The 26,960-nt window shown below is 31.6% G+C and overlaps 1 protein-coding gene across 5 annotated transcripts in view; it reads right to left on the bottom strand.

The window, feature by feature from the left end:
• Positions 1-26,960, bottom strand: part of LOC118189810 (cell adhesion molecule Dscam1-like) — a 451,139-nt gene that overhangs the window by 336,829 nt on the left and 87,350 nt on the right. For 2 of the 5 annotated variants that reach the window (XR_015041386.1, XM_085817551.1), the window contains exon 1: positions 4,112-5,056. The exons of 1 other annotated variant lie outside the window; for it this stretch is intronic. The gene's annotated coding sequence lies outside the window, so the exon portion shown is untranslated. Of the gene's footprint in view, positions 1-4,111; positions 5,057-26,960 lie in introns of those variants that run through there. 2 more of the 5 variants (XM_085817550.1, XM_085817548.1) reach the window with 2 other exon arrangements.

Here is a 26,960-nt window from a genome sequence, read left to right as displayed (position 1 = left end):
AAGAGTTTGCAGCGTCCATTTAATTTCATTTTGGTGATAATAACGGAGGAACTTAAAATTCAAATATGACATACAGTATCTTGAAAGATAAAATACAAAAACGATGTTTAGAAATATTTAAAAATGTTTTTATAAACACCTTAAAATAAGAAAATGACGAAATATGAAAATAAATAATTTTTTGCATTCACTTAGTTTAAGATAATTATTATTTATTTAATGTATTTATTTACTTTAAATACATTTGAAAAAAGAGGAAGAATAGCTGGCAACAGCCAGAGATTATACTTTTCATTTATTTACTTTCAGCTACTCATAATTTACTCCGAAGAGTATAATCCTAATACTCTCTTATCATATCATATATCTGCACAAAATTCTGTAATAATAAATCTTATCAAATTTTTATATATTTTTCGCAATATGTATTATAAAATGCAAGAAAAGGATACCATCCCGAAATGATAAGAAAATCTAAAACAATTACATCAAATAGGCATATTCAGTTACTTTCAGACTTTCAGCACTAAAATGAGCATGAATTTGTATTTAGAAAGAAAACTAAACATAATTTTTTTTTCTTATTATAAAATCAATTGAAATAATCATACTTCAATAATAGTTAATCTCGTAAAATTTTGATATATCTGAAGATGATATCAAGTTTTTTATCCTCTAACATATAGCATTTCAATCAATCATTTAATAAAAATAATAATAAACATATTAATAATTATAAATAATTAAGATAATTATTTCACATATGTAAAGAATTGAGGCTTGTTCCAAGCATATATCTCACTAAATTAAAAGGTTAGAAGAGTTTAGGTTTTTTTTATTTGAAATAAATGCTAAATATTAGTTTCGATCTGACCAGCAACTAATGTCTAAGTTGGAGTATAGCACTGGTATTCAAATATTCTTTCGCTTCTAAATCTGAATGACAATTAAATTTTGAAAACACTGAACTGCTAATTTTTCCTTTAACTATCAAATGACAACTTTACACAGCATTTAAAAATAAATCGTACACGTGTTTTTATTTCCCATAAGCTTGCTGAAAAAGATTTGAATTGTTCTATTCAGACTGGATCAACTGTGATGTTATTATTTAATTTTGTTTTTGAGTATTCTTTAATAAGAATAAAATATTTAAAAAATTAATAATGGTAAAAAATTAAATGAATAACAATAAAACTATTGATATTGTCCTGTATTATAGTATTACTATTATAACATACATTCTATCTTTATAGAAATCTGAGATTGGTTACAGAGCATGTATTTTACTGCAGAATAATAATGTGTGTCGCATGGGGTTACAGTGACAACACCTCCAATATCCCTTATTTTAGAATAATTTAATACTTATATTGATAATACAAAAATTAACTCTTTATGAAATAGTACGTTTGCACAATATGCACCGAAAACTAAACACTAAAATTATCAAAATTTCTAAAATACGATTGAGGATCGACCATACTTAAGTATGGTTAAAACATTTTAAGTGCAGTTTTAAAAATGTTCATATATTCCTCATAATCGTTTTCCTTTTTACAAGAATAAAAGTGTATTAATTTTTCATTTTACTTTAAAAAGCATACTTTTGACAGATTCAGTCAATGTGTAGTCCCTTTGTCAAAATAAATCAGAATGTATCATTTTCTTGTATACTATGTTATACAAACATAGCGCATGCGCAGTTTACACTGACAATATTCTAACATCTGCAGAACAGTAGGTTGCAGCTATTTGATACTTCTTTCTTGTATAAATATCAACATATTCGAAAGGAAAACTTATAGACAGTAATATGTAATTTAAGTGTTTTCCGTTCTGTTAATAAAGAGGCTGTTAAAGATTTTTCAAAGTTATGGTTAACGTTAAAATTACATACGAAAATTAGGTAGCTTTATGTTATTCTACTCACATTCGAAAATAATCTGAAAAGAGTAATATATTCAAAATATCTAAATTTGGACCTAATAATGATAAATAGATTAAGTTATTTGAATACGACAAATTATACGAGGCCTATGTGCATCACTGTAATAATAAAAATCTGCTTCCGTTGTTAGCAGTAAAATAGAAAAAAAGAATTTAAGTTAATATCAGTTTCATTAAAATTCAGTTAATATCAGTTTCATTTCAAACAAATTCGCCAAGAGAATGTCAAAAGCTTTATTTAGAAAACTGACAGAATTTTGCCTTCTGTACCCAGTTTTGCGTAAAAAAACAATTAATGAGGAAAGCAGTATGTTAAAAACTTTAACAACATCGATATTGTAAGAATTGAAAAAACGTAAAGCAAGTAAATTCCGTACTGTTTGACGACAGCTTTGTGTATTAAACAAATATATGAATCGATATTAAATCATAACTTACCTGGAAGACATGCCACATTTCATCAATATCGATCAATATCAGAGAAAACGGTCTTACCAAGACGCTCAACAAGAAGTTATTTACGTAAAAACGTTTAATATTTATTATGTAATAACATGCCATATTTACTTGTGCTTATTCATTTGTTTATAAGTAAGTAAAGTTGTCCTCAATTCATATCGTAATAGCAGATAGCGTTTTGAAATACAAAGTATTTCAAATACAAAGTATTTCAAATATGTTGATAACCTAACCGTAGAACATCAAATCAAGAAATATAAGGGAACTATTCATGACATATTATATTCATCTGTAACTCGTGCAAACACTGAAAGATGACAAACTAATGTATTATTCACATGATAAATATATATAAAATATGAAGAAACTATTTACCAACTCTAAATTTCGCAAATAAATTCATTTAAGATTTTTCCTAAATTCCTCAAAGATATGAAACAAAAACTGTATTAATAAATAAAGGTATTATCCTAAATGCATGAAAAGGAAAACAAAACTGAAAGAATGAAATAAGTCAAATAAATGTATTTACTACAAACCAAATATTAATTCATCGAATCGAAAACTTCGCTGCTTAAAGTTCAAAATTTTTATTCTTCGGATAAAACTGAAATTTTTATAACACTTACTTAAAATTATTTAGAATGCTCGAATTGTAAGAGTAAAACTGTAAAAATGAAAAATATAAGTTTAATCTATTTCTAACAAACTGCAGCAGATCTAAACAGAAACCTAACTACCTTAATATTATTCAAAAGTCTTAATCTCTGAATTAAACTTAGTTTCAAAGATAAGTAATAAAAATGACCCTTTAGGAAAGTTAAATCACTGAACAACTCATACCTTTCTTTGAAAATAATATATCATGTGTCATATTTCTTCTTTTAGATAAAAAAAGACGTAGTTTTTTTATTTGGAATAGGGTGTGATAACATATTTACTTCCTCAAAAAAAAAAAAAAAAAAAAAGAACTTTTAGCATATGAATAAAGAATATAAATACTTCTAGCTCACATACGCATACGTATTTCTAAAGCAGCCATCAAGCTGTTTATCATCCACAAATGAACAAAAATCACAGAATTTTCTTTGAAAATATTTCAAATAAAAATTAAAATATATTTAAAATTTTTTATCTTAATGTACCCGAATAACAATATCAAATAAATTTTTAAACGGGAATTGCAAGAACGAAAAGGAAAATATTTAAACGTTGTTCTGGAACTTATCCTGATGAAAGAAAGTTCAATTCAATTTTCCACTGTAAATGTTACAGAATTTATTAATTGAAAATCGATACTGTATAGGTATTTAACATATAATGATCAGTCAAAATTTTTATCTGAAGGGCATTCGAATTAATAAGTTGGGTAACAGTTTTTCTAGTGAGGGATAAATAGGGATAAAACAATTACTCTCAGGAAAAAAAGCGGGGGAAAAAGACTACTGGAAACCATGGTGATGAAGTAGTTCATTGAACTTCTCAGACAGGCAGATTCTCGTAAAGTTTAAGAGCAGAAGAATCTATAGTGCGGGTCGAAGTTCACAATGCAGATGAATCTTCTACAAAATGGAGCATCTTAAACAGTACAGCTGTAGTAAAAAGTCATGCAAATTCTAAAATGCTTTACATGTCAAAATCACAATGAATATCAAGAACTACAGTGGATACAGGTTATAGTTAAAGCAAAAAGATCACTTACCTCCTAAAATATGGGGTTATTCAATTCGAAAAATTCCAAAATCAGTTCAAATCACACCATTCAAAATTCAAATTAAAAAATTACAGGGCTGGGAAAGGGGTGCGAAGGAAAGAACAATTAGAGTCGGTTCACTCCTTTTTAACAAGAGGGAGACAAAGGCAATGTACAAGAGATGTATAAAAAATGGAACCGGAACCGAATTCCTTTTTTAAGCCCCCCGAATTCAAACCGGCAAAAGCTCGGTCTGCACGTTCCCGGCTGCGAGAAGTCGGTTTCTGGCATGGTGCCAAAGGATAGGGAGAGGCCCATTCCCTGGCCGTGGTAGTGAGGAGTGAAGCAGAACACGGAGGGGACACGAGGTTGAGTAAAGCGGCAATATGTCAAAGGATAAGTTCTGTTCTGCTCTCTCCACACTCCTGTATTTCTTTCAGAAATCCCAGTTAAAGTTACAAAATTATTTCCTGCGAGGGAAATAAAAATGTTGCTCGATGCAAACCGCAGTTTCGGATAACTTTTTTTTTCTCTCCTTCGAGAGAATTTTTTTTTTTTTTTTTTTTTTTTTTTTTTGCGCGCTCTCAAAAACCGGGACGTTCCATATGCTGAAGTTAGAACTATGTGTCAGGTGAACGACCTTGATATGCTGCAATAAGGGTCAGAGAAATTAACAAGGCCGCAGCACGAAGCGCATATTTTCTTTTCAGTATGAAATTAGTATTGTAAATATGCCACAGAATGTTGGTAACTGCACTTCTAAGCAAACAAAAAATACTCAATGCATGTTTTGCATTACTTAAATTTTTTTTAATCAAATGCCGATGACATTAATTAAGAAGACATTTTCATCTGTATAATTTGTGTCTAAGAATGCACCGATATTCTTTCAAAACATATTTTATTACTAAAATGAATATGCTGAACTATATTCTGTCTGCATCCGTATAAAATGAATGAGATCCTCCTGGTGTGAAATAGACATTTTAGTAACAATTAGTATTTATTAGGTATAAAAGATAAAGTATGCTTTCAAAGACAAAACCTAAAAACATCCTATCCTTCAAAGCGTCAAATTATTGAAATCTTTAATTCTCGCAATTCTTTTTTTTTTTTCACCCAAATCTCTTTCGTACTATGTCCATTCTCTGACAATGTGTGATTCATACTACTTGACTTGTGCTTTAGTTTTGAATCAAGTTTAACTGAAAGCCTATGTAACATGGTATCATAAGTTGCATTAAAATTAAAAACCTGGTAAATGATAATTTCCATAACTTAAACATTTATTAACAAGCTACGGCTATGGAAAAACACTGAAATCATTGATGAATCTTTATTGAGAATCATAGATGATACTGTTTCAATAAATATATCAAATAAACGTATGGCAACCAAATTTGATTATTATTAACGAACTAAAATCTGAAATACTGAGACTGTAAGTATTAAGTTACAAAACATAATTATTTAACACTAGATTTGTAAAACAATAATATTTAACAGAATATTACATTTTAAGCACCAGAATTATTATGGGATAAACAAGGTATACTGTTTGAAATTTAAAGAATATAAATAAATATGAAAATATCCGAATCTAACATTGTACATATTATTAATACCTCTAAAATTAACTTGATCTCATATTCTATAACGCTTATGCATACACATGTGAAACCACCATGGCATTCATGCTGCAAATTCAAAGGATATTTTCAGTACAAGAAGGTGACTAGGAAAACATTACATAGATAAAATCCGCGTTAAATCTAAATGTATGAATTTACATTACTGAGAATCATAGATGTTACTGTTAAGTGTCTTTCAAAAGTTTCCGCAAACAAAGACATCAAAACGCTTAAATTTAATTTTACGATTGGAAGCCAATTGTAAATTCGGAACCTCATAACTCGAATGATGCTTTCTCTCACTAATATGACGTATTTATTCTTGAAGAATGAATGAATGTGAAATATCTTTAGCATCAGTTTCAATTGAAATGAATAAAAATGACATCACAAACGTATGTTGAACATTAATAAGTACTTCCTTTTTCTTTTTAAAAAAGTAACGATTTTTTTATAACGATTTTGATGGGATATGCAAGTAAAATAAATTATACATAAGTTATATCAAATGATGTTAACTTCTACAGGCACCTACATTTTGACACCTTACCTTCTTGTTAGAGGAGCAAAGTATACTACATATCGTATTTTAAACATTTTTATTCAATGGCAGGGACTTACTTGCCTATAACGGACTGGCCACTCTTAGGGCCAAAAATGGTGGTCATTTTTATTGTGGGGACACCTGATAGGTGACAACAGTTACCTCCTATGAAAGAACAGACAATTTCACATCCATGCCTTCTCCGGGATTAGAACCCAGGTCCTTCGATATTGTAGTTAGTCTACCCTAACCACTATACTGTCTGGGCGGCTCGTATTTTGAACTTTATGTATTCTATTTCTTGCATTTTACTAACACTGTTTGTTGATTTGAATGCACAGAAATGACTTTTGAAGATCCACGATAAAAGTATAAGTGCATGATCTATTCTTTAAGTATAAGTTTTTCATTTGAGTCACTGAAAAATCTTTAAACTGAAACGTGCGCGGTGCTTACATCGCGTATATAAATTTTTTCGAACTCTTGCATTATATCACTTTCATTTTTTGATATAGGTCTCACGTACAGGAGACTAAAATTTTAAATGATTGTTCATCTGTTTTTGAAATTACTAAATATTTGATGATCATTAACTAGCGATATTCGGTTTGCTATAAAAATTATCAGAAATGTAAAATAAAAGCCGCAAGAAAATAGTCACAAGAAATATTTAAATCCTGTTTTATTTCACATTATTTATTTAAAAACAAATCTGTAGATTTTCTCAGCAGTTAAATCATAATGTTATTTGAAAACGTTTTTTACTGCAATTTTAAACTACGTAAATATACATAACACGTAACTGTAAAAAGAACATTACTTAATAAATTAAAATATACATAAGAGTTTTTGCATATTCATAAATTAAAGAAATCCACTAAATATATGAACTAATTTCTGAGCACCACTCCCATTCAAAATATAATTATTTTACATTAATAGAATTTACTGTAGAAATAAGAAAATTATATTCAAGATACGTTTACGTCATAAAAAGCCCATTTTATAAAGTTATACCCTAATAAATCATTTCAAAATTAAGTTTTAGGAGAATAAGGAACATAAGAAAAAAAAATGTTTTTTGAAAATCCTTTTCTTACATATTTAAATTCATTTAAAACCTATTCCAAAGACTTGTAAAAATATTTCACATCAAAATTTTAAATCGTGAAAGAACAGTTATTATTCATACATAATATGAGTTGCAATTCATAATTTAGCACAAAGCGCAGTTCTTACGAAATAACGAATTTTGTGACTACGAGTATTAGTGTCATCAATGATGCATTATTTTTATACTGAAGATACAGAACGCTGCTTTCAAAAGGATGTAAGAATATTTTCTATGCAATTTCAGATTTCAACATAATTGAATAGTTAGTGCATTGATAAGTAGCAAATATCGCATGGGAATTATGTATGCTGTTCTTTTAAACTGGTTTAATAGAATACTATAAATGTTTTAAAATCAAAGAGCAAGAGGTAGCAGCTTTGCTATAACACGTAGCGAACGTTATATACTAGATGGTTTCGTCATTTTCAGCAGTCGAGAAGGAAATAAAACAGCATAGATAATATGAGAAATAATTTGAGAAAAGAAAAATCAAAACGAATTATGCAGGTTCGTAATAATTAAAACCCAAGCTGTTTTGATAAGATTTTGTCAGGTAAGAAAGATGTTAAACACTAAAATTTAAGCATTTTAGAAATTTTCTAAAAATGTAGAACCTTTGAAAAACCAACGAAGAAATCAATATTTCAAATAGTTTTGGTTAATCGAAATATATGTTAAAAATATGAATAATGAAGAATTGCAGGTACTTTTGTATCTCGATATTTTAGAATATATGGTTCGCGTTCATTAGAAAGAAATGTCAAAACAACTAAACAAATTATACAATAAATTCTCAGATAATTTTAACTTCGAGCATTGTAAAGTGAGCATAAGAAAAAGCCCTTCTGGGTTAACGCTTCTTAAAAAGAACAAAGAGAGAGAACAAGATTTTCTTTTGCACTGTAAATATACACATGATACAGAGGAACATAGATATAGTCAGATTTTTCATTAAATGAGGAAGGTGTCACATATGGATGTTCTTGCTGTCTGGAAGATGCTAATTTATTAAATAAAGAAAAACTGAATTCACTTTTCCATGAAGCACCTGCCATGCATTTTAACGCGCTGCAGGTTATAATCTATTGACCGTCTCTTGCCACGCGGTGTGTGTATCTATATAAAGGTCCAAAGAAGAATTTTTTTCTGTTATACAGGCATGCATAAAATCACAATAATAGATCATTTCTATTATTAAACAATGATGATTCGGGTTTGCTACCTTCTCGAGAACTTCTTTCTAAAATTCACGAAATTAGTAAGTTTGGAATAAAAAAACTCAGCTATTTTTTGCATTTGAATTAATTAGAGAGGTATTATGTGAATGAAGGTTTTAAATAATAAAGGAAAGACACATTTATAACACTGCAGTCCTTGAACCATGACCTAATATTTGGTATCTGCTTTTGTTTGTGTTACAAAGACGATGTCAGGTTGTAATTTAGCTGGTACTTAATGTCTGAGTTCTACAACCCTACCAGACAGCTAGCAAGTTATCGCTACTTCTGAAAATAGTATGACAAACACTTTCGAAGGTTTAAACAATCTTTTTATTAAACTAAAATTTTAACACAAAAGGCAAAACTTGTGCTGCAAATAAATCACTACTTGTGGCATTGTAAATTAATCAATAACAGGTACTTAAATTTAAATATTGATAAAAATAGTCTAAGACCAGACAGTCAAATAAATGAGCTATACGCTGATTCTACAGAATATTTACCGGCGCTTGCTCTTAAAGAAATCAGCTGCGACAAAACGCAAAACCGAGAAAATTTAATTGATATAGAATTGGCAAAACCTAACAGAGCTACCATCTCAAATATACTATGAGCTAATTTGCATTCTTGTGAGGAATACGGGAAGAAGAAGTTAAAGTCAGAAATCATAATAACTTATTAATTAACATAAGAAATCTACAATCATAATGTATGCGTAATAGAAGGAGAGAGACTGTGAGGCAAATAATGTGTAGCGACAAGCATTTTTATTAAATACTCTAATATTCTAATTTAATAACTAATCTATATGAAAATTCAAATTTTTCCCAATAAACAATAAAATTTCTGCATGTAAGCTATAAAATATGAACAAAAAATGCCCTTTAAATAACCCTTTTGCTAGCTAAAAATATTAAGGCATTATTATGAAAAAGTGCTACAGTGTTTCACATTTTTTAATCCATAGGTAAGTAATGCACTGTTATCCTGTGGAGGATCAATTAAAACTTTTATGCCTTGTAAATTAGTAACAATCTTCCGTTACATATGGATGTGATTACTTTTGATATCGAAATAACAGCTCTTGTTCAGGAGTTGAAGGAATGAAACGGTTTGGAATGGAACTACCGTAGCTCAACATTCGACGCAGAGCAATGCCTGTAAATGTTTGTTTTCTGCATTAACGTCACTCCGACAGAAAAAGCAACTTCAATATATTAAACAATCAGAGTGCGGAAAACATCTAAATATTTCTTTTTTCATGCTATAATTTAATTTTAAATAGAATTAAACACATATTCGAAAGCTTACAAGCTTTAATAAAGAATTATACAAAATTTACATTTGTAATATGAACGCATCAGAGTTTTTTCTAATATACACCCATTTCGCATTGCAATTAATTTGCAACGTGAATTTAGATTACTTGGAAACCTTTTTTTTTTGTGCGGAGGTCATAATATGTTACTAATGAAACAGCATATTATGTTATTTTATATTGCTGTTACTTATCTTAACCGGTTAGCCATTATGCTAGACCAGATCTATGGGGCCAAGAACCGTCAATAAATTCAAAACGAAAGTAGGTGTTTTTAATAATTGTGATTCCACGTTAAATGTTTCAATAAATGTGATTCTAAGTTTCCCTGTTAAAGGAGGAAGAGCATCCCCTTTGAGATACACCAAATCATTCGTTTGAAAATTCTTTTCACGCGAAGTCCATTTTTCGCGTATACGCAGTTCATTTAGATATTCTTCCGCTATCTTGACCAAAACTGATTGTAAAGAGTTTGGATTTGACCAAAAGTGTTTATAAAGTATTTAGATTTGATTAAAACTGATTATAAAGGTTTAAACTTCCCTGTTTGGAAGTCCTGTTTGTTGAAAGACTGTGAAGAAACTTCCCTGTTTTAGAAGTCCCAAAAAGGCGAGTTGTTTAGGAGAGAAATGATCAGTTTTGCATCTCCTACAAATGAGGTAGATCTTATTTCACCAGTCAAATTTAAGACATTTCAGGTGTCCACTTAGAAGACTCGTCAAATTAGTCTACTGAGCCCGGTTATCTACGAAAGCAATCGTACCTCCTGGCTGTCTGCCAAAGTGCCATTCATGTGTCGGAGGATAATGACAAGAAAATACAACAGTAGATTTAAATCTAGAGAAGACAATACTTAAATGCAACTTAGATACATAAATAGAAAATTTTGGAGCAAATAATTGATCAAAATAGCTCAAAAAATAGGAACCAGAAATTATGTCTCATATTATGAAGCAACAAAGTACAGCAGAACTTCAATTATCCGAGGTAACTGGGATATTAACGACGTCAAAAGGTCGAAAACTTTCATAGATCCTAAATGTAAATTTTCCTTTTGACAATGTTTCGGAAATTCTTTATTTGAAGTTCTAATTATAAGTGTACAAGTACTTTAAAACGTTTTCATAAACTCGTTTATTTGCAAATTTTGAACGGAATTTATTTCCTTCATTCAGTTAAGTAATACCCACAAGATATTATTTCCTAATAAACATACTATTCACGAAAACCTGGAAAAAACAAAATCTATCAAAATTATAGCAGCATATGAAATGTCAAGTTTATTACATGCAATTTATGTGATATTAATATTTTTATAGAAAACCTTGCTAGTCTTCTTTTTATGGCAGTCCATTAATTTTTCCCAAAAAAACCTTATTATTATTTTTTATGATGTCCTGTAATTCTAGCAGGCTCTAGACCAGTGTTTTACAACATGGAGACTACGCCCCACAATGGGGCAATTCGATATTAAGGGGGCAATTCGAAAATATACTCGTCCAGAGTTTAAGGGGACAAAGAACGTTCAGATTTCCAAATTTTCTTCAAGAAGTCGAACTTTTTCCAAGCTTGAATTTTTATTCGTTTAATAGCTGACACATTACGCTTTCCAGACGTGTTTGGCATATGTCGGCCAACGAATTCATTTTATCTTCTACTGCAGGGATGACAACAGACATATTATTCTTTCATTGAACGGCAACAGCAGTTTTTTAAGTCTTTTTATATTTAGCGGTGTGCCAAAGTTTTTAATTGATCTTATATTTATTTATTTCAGTCTTTAGTGAAATAAATGGTGCAAATAAGGAGAAATTTCGTCAGTATTCGGAGGAATATTTAAAATTTGATTTCCTATCAGCTTTGTACGATGAACGGTCATCTTTTGTCTTTTTTGCAACAATGCCTGACTAACGAATCAGTGGAACGAGGCACATTTGAAGGCGAAGCATAATGCTCATATTAATTCAAATTTGAATTATTTTCAAACTTTAAAAAACAATTTTGAAAATGAGTAACACTAAAGTCTCTATTCACAGCTCATAATGCTACTATTAATCGCACTGAGGCTAGTAATCAAATTTCATTACTCATCGTTAAATCTGGTAAAAGCAATACTATTGGAATCTGATATAAAATCTTTCTGCAACAAGCATCAAGTGCAAGGATCTCACTAAATTTAAATAGTTAATAATTACTGATTCTTAAAATAATATAGAAAATCTTTCAGTAAAATTAATTCGTACTTGAATTTCATTCCATTAGATTTTTTGAAAATTTCTTCGTTATATGTCCATTATATGTACACTTCTCCATTATACGTTTTGAAATATTACTTACTGTGTTTGCTCACAAAATGTCCTAGTGATTTCTTTCTAAAACCTATCGTTGAAGTTTCTTTCGTGAACATTTAAATTTTTAAATATTAAACATTATGTATATCCTAGGGGAAGCATAACAGTTTTAGAATGGATTAGGTGGGACAGGGCACAAAAAGGGGTTGGGAAACACTGCTCTAGACGATCACATCACATTTCGATCAGCAAAAGAGTCATAGAAGACTTTCCGAGGTAATTATTAGCTATTAAATAGTTTACTTTGAATTTTTAGTCTTCATTCAAATAGTTACCTGGAATTATTTTATTTTTCACTCAATAAATAGCTAAAGGAAGCCCGGTGGCGCAGTGGCTAGCGCGTCGCGCAGCACTACCACAGGTCCGAGGTTCGATTCCCTGGATCGACAAGATGTACTCAGCCTTTCATCCCTTGAGTGGGTCGATAAAATGAGTACCAAGTTCGCTTGGGAACTAAACACCAAGGGTCCTGCGTCAAGCTGACCACTTGTTCAGGCATATGCTCACGCACCTCGGTGCCCACGGCCAAGAAAGCAGATTTGTGGGTACTACAGGCCTTGGCCCAATAGGGCTGTTACGCCACTGAGTTCAGTTTTCTTTTTTAAATAGATAAATATATAAACTTTTTATACGCATTAGTAGAATTTACATGTTTTCTTAAAAACACTCTCATAGAATAATGAATTCCTCTACATTTTTATTTCTTTGTGCAAAGTAAAGGAAGTATTGTAATCGCGAAAATCTTCGGGTGTCATATTTCAACGAAAATATCCATTTTGACAGCTATCGAATGCAATTTAACGATGTATTTGCGTGATATCTTTACGTAAGGACAGAATAATGAACTCTTTTTCCCAAAACGCGCTGCAAAAAGGATTTAAAATGGATTCAGAACATGTTTTTTGTCACGGTTGTACTTACGTACGTATGTATCTACCTCGAATAACGCAAAATCGAGTAGCCTCAGAACTTTGAAATTTTGTATATAGGACTGTTATAACATGTAGTTGTGCACTTCCCTTTTTGGCTGCAATCGGCCACATTAAAAGTATATATATATATATATATGTATATATATATATAAATAATTCATAATAATTTGTAATAAGAAAACTTTTCATATATATATATATATATATATATATATATATATATGTCATCATAGCAAAGGAAAAGACGAAGCAATGTTGATGAGTACGTAAATCCATATTGAAGAGGAAGAATTCTAATTGCGTCGTATGCTAATGCGTTGACTTTGTAATATCTAAGAAACATGACAGTTGAGGTAGTTTTAATTCCTTTTTGATTTTCCAATTAACGTTTATGACCACAATTCACTTGGAACTCTAGTCGTGCCATTTACATTTTTGATATGATAGCGATAGGAAGAGAGGACGGGGAAACTGCATCCTAACAGGGTAAAGAGCGAAGCCAAAGTGCGTAGGTATGCAATACGGAAGCACACGAAGAGAAAAGTTTCGTTTTGAGTTAAAATGTTTCATTTTCCAATTATTACGTCAACAGCGGTGCGCAGCCCATGCAAAATCGAATGATCTAGAAATGACGGAATCCAGAGAAGTTATTATGATTTTTAGAATAGAGAGGGAGATATTAAAGGGTTACCTTTAGTTTAAATTATGATTTTGATTTACATATTTTTATCTTACATATCCCCCCTTCAAAGAGAAAAAGGCGTGGAGACAGAAAAGCCTTTATAGAAAAAAGCATTACAGAATTAGCGAAATAAGGAAAATACAACAGTGAAAAAAAATCATAGAATTTCATATAAATAATTTTTTTTAAATAAAAATTTTCTAGATATCATTTTTAACAATAAATGCAAATTGAAAATTCTATTGAAATTTAAAAGTCTTCCAAGTTCTCTTTTCTGTGAAAACACTGTAAGGAAAGTCCTAATTTTTCAAGAAATACTGGAAAATTTCACAGTTATGTAAAATCTTTGCTTGAATATCATAATCAGGAACCCAGGTTTGAAGAGCCGTATTTAGTTGAGAGAATACGGGAAGCCACTTTTTATTTAAATGCAGAAAATGGCCAACAACTGGTTGCAAATATTGACCAAATAAAGCCTTAATACAGCCGTAATGACTTTCAAGTTTTACAGGATTTATTACATGATCCTGGAAGGAAGGAAAGAATTCCGCCAGCCAGTTGGATTCCCCCAACACAAAAAAGGAATCAAACGGATCAATCACCGGCCAAGCGGATCCAACCCGGAAAAGGTCTAGGTTCAAAGAAACGGAGGAAGGTAACGCCGGCAGACCAACGAGTCAGAACCGAGGATTCAACAAAAACTCCAGTACCGCCGGCTAAAGAGAGTGAAGCCTGCTGAGGAAGCTCCAGCGAAATAGCAATTTCAACGACGGGCAGAATCAACAAGACGCAAGCCATATTTTCCAGCGGCAACGACTACGAGGGTGGTCCAAGGAGGTTCAGATTTGAGGAGGAAAAGGTATAAAATACCAACCGATACAACCGTGCCTTACCAAGAAGTTAGAAGGCCCAAGCGCAAGTTCAAAGACCCTGAAGGACGAATGGCCCCACCAGAGCTCAAGAGGAGATTGAAGTTCCAAAACCCACAGCCGTCCCGCAAAAACCCGAGGTTCGTGCGCAAAGGACAGAAGAGGAAAAGGAGTGAAGGAAACGGCACGTAGCATCGAAGTTCCAGAAGAAGGTTGAAGGTCCTCAGGTATCCCACATTCGAACAATTCTGTCATATCAGAATGGAGGAGTACAGAAAAAGATAAGTGAAAATATCTTTGCTTATTTTACTTTGAAAAAAAGTTCAAATTATATCATCTTGTTCTAAGTTGCTAAAGAGTTTTAGAAAAGTTAAATCACAAATAGCGAGAACGTAGTTGTAAATAGCTTGTAATCATAGATTTTTATGTTCACAATTTGGCGAGAAGCTACTAGCAGTAAATATTTTCTTAAGAACTCCCAAATTACGAGAATTAAATTGTGAACATATTTAGTCAGAAAGACTCTTTGAATACTGAAATCTGTTAACTTAAAGTTAAGATTTCATGTAAAGATGGTAAACTGTAATTAAACAATTATAACTTTTGATGTAAAATGAATTTAAAAGTGATGTATAAATATCTAAATGTTTATGTTAAAGTAGAAATCTTCAATTTCTGCGGTAAACTGTCTTAAATTTAAACTAGATAAAGAGATAAATTTTGGCCGCCATACAAATGAATTTGTGAAAAAATTGAATGTTTTAGTATATATACTATATATGTGTGTGTTTCATGTTAGGCTTTCCAGCTAACACTTTACAGTTTAATTTAAGCTTTCGCTTAGCACATTAGGAAAGCGCTTTTGTATAGGGAATCTTGTGAGCTCTAGTATGTCACATTTAACAATGTTAGATGTGTAGTGTTAGTTTTGTTTGCGGTAACACAACATAAGTACCCTAAGTACATTTCAGAACAATTCCTGGAGAGCACGGGGGGAAACAGAAGTTTAAGTATGAATGAAAGTGTGGGAAGGCCAAATGATGCAATAAAGGAGTAATTGTAAGGAATATGGAAATGTTTGTGAAAATCAATACTATTACTGTTTCCTTCCAGATATGCAAGGACCAAGACTAAAGTAGCAGAATAACATATGGATTAAACGAAAGAAAGAAGCAGATGATTAAATTGTGAACATCCGATTGTGAACAAAAATCCGATTTTTGTCAAATTTTGTCAATTTCTAGCTATAGTCTAGCTTTCGAATTGCTGTAATGTAGGCCCTAAGAACAGAAGTTTAAAATGAAATCTATTTAATGAAAGAGTTAGAAGTGTATAGTTTAACGTTAGAAAAATTTTAGACTTAAACAAGGTCGTTTAGAAACCTTTAGCTTTCGACTATTTAAAGTCTGGTCGGGAGTTATGTAAGGATTATGTTAATTTTATGAACACTTAAATTTTCAGTTAAACTTTCCTTTCCTATCGCTTTTTAATTTCAACTTACCACTTCCGGCCAGAACGTGGTTTTAGAATCATGTGTGAATGCTAATGAGAAAGAGCGGTATTTAACTGCGAAATTCTTCTGTCTTAGTGAGAGAGATACCAGATATTCTGGATAGCACGCGTCCGCCTTTTTAGGCTTCTCTCTCGTAAGCTATTATTACGCTCGGCCGTACTTTAGGCACTTGATAGCTTCGCAGTCAGTTAGCGTTGAGGGGCCAACTCTGTTGGAATTTCGATAGCTTCGGCTATATCTTTTTAGTTAAGATAAGTTTAGTTTATTTCCTAGTTTCTTAAGCTCGAGTGTCGGCTTTATTGTACAACTCCAAGACGGAGTTATGTTAAACTTTTGTTGGAATAATAAAGGGTTATTTCAACTTTCTCGCTTGTTGTTTTTTACCTCACGAACTCAAGCGATTATTAGCTTACTAGTTCTTAAGATTCTTCGCATTCAGCTGTAACTTAGACGTACACAGTGGAGAATCCTACAAAGTTTTATTTGGTTTGATTTCTGAGGTTATGGCAAATTCCATATTCCATACTGGACACATTTGCTGCTACCATTCGCAAAGCTTTCTGTCAGATATAAATTAGTGCAGAAAACGAATGCTTTCTTATATTACTGTGGTTGAAGAGAAACCAAATACCAAGGAGAGAAAAATTTACCATGGAAATAACGTTCAAGGAAACGAGTTATAAAAATACCTGATACAATTATATTACGTCAGTAAAGCGTTGAGTAATTAGTTTTGATTTATCAGCTTTCATCCGAAACTGGATGAAAACTGACTTATAGATTTAGGAGAATATCTCTATGATTTAATTTTGGTTGCCAGTCAAAACCACCTCTGGATTCATCCACAAAACATCTCTTCACTGAGTTATTAATTTGACGAGACAATCAAAGCATTCCGGTCTTCCTGATACGTTCGTTCAAATTATAAATTGGATAAAAAGAAGTCGCCAATAAGTTTTGGACAGTGTGCTATAAATGCAAAAAGGTTGAAGGCATATTGGAGAGCTCAAGAAACAGCTCCATTACTTCTTGATTGAATTGAAGGAGTCACAGAAGTGGATTTTTGCTGGATCATATTTACAAAAGTAGTCCTACAAAATTCCAGTTATACATTGCCTTTTATACAAGTGCTGTAACTTGCGCTATTCATTTGAAAGTAGTTTAGAGCTTAACAAGTAAGCAATACCGTCTTGTCTTTTGATGTTTTATCGCAAAACACGGACTATCTAAAGTTGTATACTGTGAAATACCAAATACCTTTAAAGAACAGAATACTTTCTGCAAAGATTATAGAATGCAGTTACAGATGTTCAGGTTATGGATTGTTAAAGTAAAAAATGAATTAAAGATATAGTAGAAAATGTTGCTTGGTGGGGAAGATTTGGAGCGACAACTTTAAAACTAATAACAATTTATTTGAGAAAACTTGTTGTAAGGGGTTTATTATTATATGAAGACCTACAAACTGTGATAACAGAAACATAAGCTATGGTTCATTTTCAGCTATTAACTTAACTCTTCCGTTGTTCACACAAAATTGCCAGAAATTTCTATACCTAAACATTTGCTTTTTTTAAATTCTTTATCGAATCTGCTTTCTAAAAATGTGTGAACACCCTCTTTATTAAAAAAAATAAAAGTTTTACTAATATCATTTGACTTTAGCTAGTATCATTTAATATATATCCATTGATACAATTTGAAGAATTTAAAATAAACGTAACTTGAAGCTTTGTTGCAGTCACAAGATATCCTATTCTTGAAATTCAGTGTGCCATGACATTCTCCATGTTTATGTGATCTCTCACGATTGTCTCCGTTAAGGTTCCCAAAGAAGGTACGCAAGTACTGCTGGCTTTCCTTTGATCAGCACCATTTCTTTGTTCAATAGGCAAATGCGGCAATTCGTTCATCGGCGTAGAAGAGTTTAAACTATTGGCTTTGAAGGCAAAGCATTTCCGTTCTCTTCTCATTAGTTTTCTAATCATGTGTTGGATATCAGCACCCGTTATCCTCCTGTTTCTGAAGAATGTAGCGTCCTCTGTGTCCGTTGAGTTACCTTCTTCAGTGTCTGTTACATCTTTTTTAATGTCGATAACTAACTTAACGTTTTTACACTGTTCTTCTTTCTTACACTTAGTATCTAGAAATATAAATCAGAATAGCTGAAATGGCACTATAATATTTCTATTTAATAGAGACAAATCTTTAAAGATAATAAGAGAAAAACTGATAAATATTTTTTACGACAATATGTATTAGAGTTTATATGTAACCTATATTATAACAAAATGGCAGACATATTTTGATTTTCTTAAGTAGGAGATTATCGTTCAATTTACCTTAGTAAAATGTAAAAACAATTATTATTTAAAGATTAATAGTACATTTTTTAAAATTAAATATTACGTTATGCGTGCGATTTTTAAGGCTTCTATGAAGAATACAAAAAGACGATTAAAAGCGTCAGGTGACTAGAAAAAAACTGTTGGAACTTGGTTCATTACTGTCACTGTAATTTGTGCTTGATAATAAACTGAATACTGTGCCTCTTCGAAAGAGACTAATAAAATTCTTAATTTTTTCCCTTAAAATGTGCGCAAATAATAAAATAATAACTATCTTATGCATCGTATGATGTAGTCAAAATGAATGACATTAAATCATTTACATATTTCAAAAAATTATAGAGTTTCATTTCTGAGGATTACCAGTGGGACTATGTAAATACACTCTCACAAAACAATATATGCATTCATACAAAATCGAATAATAATCACGAAACTCGGCAAGAATGTAGTCTGGTAAGAGATATGCAAACCATTTAAATTTCGACGTCAATGAGACAAGGGTAAACGCGCTATTGCGTGTATGAGATGTGAAGCTGAAAGAGTTTAAAACTGTGGCCAGGCCAGCAGTCCGATCCGGCATTTGTTGTCGAGTGGCATACGGTGATTGCACAAGGTGTGACAGTAGACACTATGACGGCTCGCAGTTTCGTGGACGGCGTTTTAACGCGGGTTGTACTGCTTGTGCCATCAAATAGCCCAGGTACTACGTAGTAGTACAGGTAGGCAGGCCCATTTATCGGCAAGAAAACGCTCCTCCACATACTGCGCGAATCTCCCAATAATGTCTGCAAGAATATGACGTACTCCCCGTAGCCCCGCCAGGTCCTTAGACCTCTCGCCAATAGTCTCGCCTTTGGACATGCTTGGAAGGCAAATGCTGCCGTCCCGCAATATTGGTGAATTACCTGCCCAGTTGCAAAGATTATGTCATGATCTTCCACATGGGGTCATAGGTGATCTACTTGATTCGATGCCACGTCGTGTATTGTATAGTTGCCAGAGGTGACTATATAACTACTTACTGATCTGTAACCTTTTTCGTGCCATAACTTCTTAACAAAACGATTTTTTGTTCTGAATTTGTAATCATTTGTTTATCTCCTCATACACTACATGTTAATTTTCTTGATACTACATGAACACTTGAACACTACATGTTCGTTTCCTATATTTTTTGTGGTCTAGTGTATGAATTATATAGATCAGGTGCTGCATAGCCTTTCAAAGCTCATTTAAGATTTGTAAATATTTCAAAAACACATATTTTCCTATTCGTAATATTATAAATACGAGAATGTAGTAATATATAAGAAATATATAAAAAAAAACTAATGTATAATATTTAATATATAAAAAGTAGTAAGTAATGTAGAAGTTTGGAAATCTATCTCATGCTTGAGAAAAGTAATTAAATATTGTAGCAAATGTCGTTCTCGATATGTTACAGTTATTTCCTCTAATTTATATATTTCTTATTATGACCTCAAAATGCAGTAAATGTAATTTTCATTACAGTTTTCTGGATAGCTATTACAGCAGTAAAATACTTTATTTCGAGGAAAGGAAAATAATCATGCAAAGATACGTTCGTAAAATAAATAGGATATGATGAAATTAAAATATATTTCTATCCAAATAGAAGAACGATGATAACCTATAACAAGATAATATCATGGAGGAAATACCAACTTCAAGGTTTTTGATAATCCACTCTCACATGATCGGAATATTCCCGAGCATGTTAAAGACATCAGTATTAGTTTGCTCATCAGAAACTAATTCGTTACAAAGAATTCTTTCATTGCCGTAGAAGGTTATAAGTTTTGATTTGGATTAGTTGTCGACCAATAATGTTTGTTTTTGTAACTTTTAGTGCTCTCTATTCGTCACTTCTCCGTTTTGACTTAGGTTCATACCAGAATAGCCATAATCTTTTGTAATTACGCTATTCAGTGAAATTATTTTGATCGACACAGTCATACCTTTTGAGAAGACAGGCGACTTTGATGAATTTGAGAAGCCTAATTTACCAGCTTCCCAAAGACAAATCAAATAAATTGAAAACTACCTTGAAAGCAGGAAATGTGATGTTCCAGAATTCAAGGCAATTTAGTGAATTTGGTCTTCATAAAATTGAATAAATAATAAGTGATATAACAGCGAAAGAGCTTAGGATTTGAATCTCTAGAAAAATCCGAGTTCAAGAACAATTTAAACAACTCTTTCCTATTGAGATTACGTCTGGATTTCAATGAATTCCAGATTTTATCCATAGTATAATTAAAAACATTGGAAATCATAACTATATCACATTTTGCAAACATAAACTAGGGAAAATAGATTATTTTAGGTGCAAGAAAATTCCTATCTAGCAATGAATTTGAAATAAATAACCTATTATTTACTAGAAAGTAATAGGCATCTGCAGTAATTACCTTCTTTACCTTCTCGTTTTCCACCTGATGAGCTGAAAAAAGATTTTGATTCATCAACGTGGAACACCATATTACGGACAGGAAGAAGGCCCGCACTTTCATCTGTTGGAAATGACCATTTAAGAAGCAACGGGCTTTCTTTCCTACTTGAAGAAGGTTTTCTTTCTGCTTTTCTGCTTTGAGAAGGTTTCTTCCTCCTCGAAGAAAATTTTTTCACCAGCTTTTTACAGCAGCGCTTGCAACATATGCAACATATTATCATGAGCAAAACTATGCATAGGAGAGAGATGCTCCAGGCTATAAATTCACGTATGTGCTTCCGAAAATAATCCTTCATTGCCTTTGACAGATTTTTAGCTGCAACATCCTCGCTTTGTCTTTCATTTCGTTGTAACACCTTCGATGCATTTATGTACATCTTGTCAGAAATGTTAGTAGGAGCAACATCTTCATACTCATAAGAGTATTCTTTTGGGGTACTGCCCAAAAAATGTGTTTTTCCATTTGTCTCTGGCATAGCATGCGAAGAACTGTCTTTTAATTTATCGAGGTCAGCACTAATTGTTTTGAGTATAGAAAGAATTTGGTCATTTGTTAGTGACAGATTTGCGAGCTTGAAGTCGTATTCCTGAAATTTAGAAGTAAATTTTAAGAATTCTTGATATGGATTTAAAGAGTAATATGAGGTGGATCCTTCATTCAACTGTTCCTTGGGTTCCTCTGTCGAAGGATTCTCTTTCACATGCGTTGCTTTTCTTTTAAATCGGCTTTCTCTTTGTCGATGATGCCCAAGCGAATTATCTGTTTCATTTGCAAATATACTGTAAGAAGAAGTTTCTTTTCTGAGCATTAGATAGTCATTAGTACTTCCTTTTTCTTTGGGAAATTTCTTGCGATTCTGTAGCACCTTCGAAGATGAAAGAATAAAGGAATAAAAGAACTTTATATTTAGCTCTGTTGCTTAAATTCCCATTTTTTAAATGTGTAATTAACTGTTAACGAGTTTCATTAGACATTAAGTTACATGAATATCATTTAATTTTGTTTCCTCTCAGTTCATATCACATAATCTTATCCTCAAATATAAGTTTGGTTTTTACAAATATAAAACAAAATGTAGCGGCAGCACGTAGATAAATCCAAAAGAACATTGTTACGACAGATACAAACTCTTACAGTCCTTTAATATAATAGTGTGCTATATCTATCTCCATCTGGAATGTAACTGAAGGCATCGAACACCATCAGTACGTCCACCTCTTTTGATGTCCTGCAATGACCGCCTTAGAAGCGTTGATAACCTCTCCTGTTATAACGGATCAGTTGAAGTTTTTCGTTTTGGTGTGGATGCGAAACTCACGCGAATTCATATTGGATGAGTATGGGTTGTCAGGTTTTTCCAGTACCCTCCACTGCTACCACTGCAGGAGATTTGTTGACAGCTCTAGCATTATTACACCTCACGTTGTTATAGAAGATGATAGGACTAATCATCTCAGATAATATTTATGTCTCGCATTCAGGAAGAAGCAACGATATTGGTTGGCGTGGTTTTCTAGTACCTCTCATTGTCATTATCATAAGAAATCCAGTAAAACGCTTGCATCATGACATCGGGCATTGTAATGGAGATGGATGAGATCTGTCATCAGCACATGGCGTCGCTGCACGATGATGTCTCAGGTGACTAATCCCATCATTCTCCATGAAAATGTGTGGTGTAATAAGGCGGGAGGTGTCACAGATGTCCTGTGATGGTGAAGACCTGGTTCTGCTACACCTCCACACTCAAATGAGTGCCATTGCAAAGGAATCCATTAATAGAAGCTGAAGTGGACATGCTGAGGATATACGATGCCTTATAGTAATTCGGAGAAGGTGATTAACATGATAGGCAATTACACTGAAGGTTTTTAAGTATTTGTATCTAAGTTGTTTTCGAAGCTATAGGTGTATTACCGCTATTTTTTTCTGATTAACATGATAGGCAATTACACTGAAGGTTTTTAAGTATTTGTATCTAAGTTGTTTTCGAAGCTATAGATGTATTACCGCTATTTTTTTCTGATTAACATGATAGGCAATTACACTGAAGGTTTTTAAGTATTTGTATCTAAGTTGTTTTCGAAGCTATAGATGTATTACCGCTATTTTTTTCTGATTAACATGATAGGCAATTACACTGAAGGTTTTTAAGTATTTGTATCTAAGTTGTTTTCGAAGCTATAGATGTATTACCGCTATTTTTTTCTGATTAACATGATAGGCAATTACACTGAAGGTTTTTAAGTATTTGTATCTAAGTTGTTTTCGAAGCTATAGATGTATTACCGCTATTTTTTTCTGATTAACATGATAGGCAATTACACTGAAGGTTTTTAAGTATTTGTATCTAAGTTTTTTCGGAGCTATAGATGTATTACCGCTATTTTTTTCTGATTAACATGATAGGCAATTACACTGAAGGTTTTTAAGTATTTGTATCTAAGTTTTTTCGGAGCTATAGATGTATTACCGCTATTTTTTCTGCCATTATAACTGTTTATATCTTGTAGATATCATTTTAAAGCTACTTCATTAAGCATGGAATAATAAATTTGATTTTCCTTTTCTTTAGAACAACTTTAAAAATGTTTTAAAATTTTTAATGTTTATGAATAATCAGTCTTAGTAAACATATCAGGAAAGAAACAGTCTTTTCGATATTACTGTGATTCAAACACTAGGTTCTCGATTACTGCTTATTTTCAATCCCATCCAAAAGACAGGCTTCTCAAACTTAACTACTTTTCATAGTTTAAAAAATAGTAATACGAATACGTATGTAGAGCAGACCACGTTTATGCTTGTTACCATAATAGCCACGACAAGTTTTTAAATGATTTAAAAAACGTTTTGTACTGTTTTAATCTTCATACTTTCATTTATTTAGGCGCTAGCAGTATAAATGAGCAAAATGTAGCTATAGCAATTAAATTACGTATATGTATTACTAAATGGTTAACAATAAAAATATCAAACCTAAATTCACAAAGGATATTTCTTAAGGTATGCAGCTCTCTACTGGATTGCCACAAACAAATTAACCCACCAACTATTAATTATTGGTAGATAATATTACATGAAGAAAAATAAATGACAGTCACATGCACTTTAATAAAATATCACTTGCTTTAGTTTAAATATAAAGTGCCCATTTGCATTTGAAACTAAATACATATATATATATATATATATATATATATATATATATATATATATTCTTTCTCGATTTTGTTTCGTACACATTTTAACCAAAATAAAGTAGAAAGCATTTTTTATTTATTTAAGATACGAAAAAGTCAAAAACAAACTCTGTCTTCTCCCAAGGGAGCGAAAACAATAATGGTTTTAAATTTAAAAATTATTTTATTGCGGTGTAACGAAATGTTTTATGAAATAGGTATATAACAGACGGAAGCTGATGATAGCAGAAAAATATTATAAGCTTTAAATGATATCTACAAAAGACCAGAGAAATATTCAGTACTAGAGTTTAAAATGTTCTAATCTCGTTACCTTTTCATTTTGAGTAAAAGCAGAACATGTGACGATCAACTGAAAACATAAAACAATATACATATTCCAAAATACTAAAATCATCCATAGATATTAAAAGCCATCTTGCAGACATTGTAAACTTTGGATTTGGTAACATTATTATGAAATGATAAGCAACAATGTTCTGAGATACAAATTATTACATATACAATTATTTTTAACAAAAGCTGTCTATATTGTTTGCATTATTACACTACTTAATTCATACAATCGTCTGTAAATATTTCTTAAACAATAGAATGTCCCGCGTGTTTAATCGTAAAATTAATTTCCTTCGTTTAAATGAAATCATAATTAAAAGTTTCCACACTCGTAAAATAACTAAATTAAATCTAACCAGAACTACACTGTAATACAGTATATTTCCATATTTATTACCTTGCTTTAATTATTGAGTAATGTTCTTAATAGATAAACACCTTGCTCAGTTTGTAAATATTAAATATCCTACTTTGATAATTTTTAGCTTGTTTGTTATTTATTACGAAACTGAAAAAAAAAAAAAAAAAAAAAGTTCTTTCCTAATGTAATATATATCGGCTATAAATCCGTATTTCTGAGAACATAAATAAACATCTATATTTGTAATTATAATAGCATTCTCTAACGCGATAGCTCTCTAACACGACCGTCAATATACAGCCCAGGAAAACCAAAAACTAATATACAGTGGCTCTCAAAAGTATTCGTACACTTACGAGTTTCAGTGAAATATTCCTTTATTCATTAATAAAAATTAATATTTTAGAATGAGAGCTTTTTTAATAATATCTACAAATTTCTTTAAGAAAAACTACACTAATTATTTTATGAATATAGTAAACTTCGTTTTGGAAAATTGATAATAAAAAAGCAACATAAAAGTTACCTCAGAAAAGTCTACGTACGCTTTAAGGAAATCTGCACACTTTAGTAAATATTGTGTTATTTCTGCCTGTTAATATTTTGTAGGATTTCCTGCAGCATTTATGACAGTTTTCAAACGTCTGGGCATACAGTTCATTTTTTTTAGTAAAATCAGCATCAATGCTTCTCCATTCTTCCATCATTAATGTTTTAGTTACGTTTTTTGTTTTAATGCTGTACCTTCGTACTCAAGCCTCTAATTCTCTCCATATGAGTTTAAATCTGGAGACTGAGGCGGTGTAAACTTGTGAAAATTATAGACATACCAAAGGCAAACGTTGAAGGCCGTGTGCTTAAGATCGTTATCCTGATAAAAAATAAAGTTTTTTCTAGTACCCCAAATTCTGAGCGGATAATTTAAAATTATTTTTTAAAATATGTAAATAAACAGCATAGTTCATTATGCCATCAATAAATACTAAATTATTTAATCCTGATACTGACATGTACCAGCACACAAAGACATCTCCACCGCCATGCCTTAAGTATTCCAACAAAAGTCTTGGAATTATGTTCCTCATTTTTTTTTTCAAGACATCACTTTTAATATGCAACAAGCTATGCTGTCATGCATAACCTACATATATTCTATATCATAACTTAATTAAAGTCATCAGCTAAAGTTGCTGACACACACTATACATATATTCTATACCACTGCTAAGTTAAAGACAGTTGTAAAGAGTACACAAATAAACTTTTTTGCGGGGACTCAACACTGCAAGAGAATAACAATTAGAAGGCATGTTACCTTCTAATACAGGTAACATTCCTGCAATAGAAGAGCTTTGAAGTTCTGCAAATGAAATGCTGTTATAAAAATCATTCTCTCGTACGTCTTAATACTATAAATAAATACGATGTTTAGACGCATATAAATAGCATTAATATGTGCCGCATTATTTTAGATTAAAAGCTTATTATACTGATTCACTATATTTTCACGGTATTCAGTTAAACGGTCCAAGTATATCACCACTTAGGGTTTATCATATATGGTCAAAATCTAATACCGTAAACCCTTGTTAACACGAATCCCAAGGGACAGAAAATTTAATAGTTAGTCTTAAAAAAATTCTTGTTAACTGAGGACTCAAATTTTATTTTTGGAATAGTTTTTTTTCTACATTTTAACGATTTACGGTATATAGGTACATACGAAATACCGTATATTATGTATGTCATCATCGAAAATCCTACGGCAATTGTACGGTTCTGTATTGTAACTTGAAACGATGTACTCATAAATCATTTTCTCTCAACAAATTTCTGTATATAGAGTCTGACATACAATACGGACATGCGCATGCCGTTAGCAGACTGGGGATGTAAAGATGTCGTTTGGATTTTGTCTATGTCAGTAGTTTGCAGAGCTAACAGTCAGTAGCGTAG

Source organism: Stegodyphus dumicola, chromosome 5 (assembly GCF_044657685.1).
Source record: "Stegodyphus dumicola isolate Sdum_Otavi_A_Nest chromosome 5, ASM4465768v1".
Lineage (NCBI taxonomy): Eukaryota > Metazoa > Arthropoda > Arachnida > Araneae > Eresidae > Stegodyphus > Stegodyphus dumicola.
Note: the sequence above shows the minus strand (reverse complement) of the source record. Positions and strands in the feature narration are given on the sequence as shown.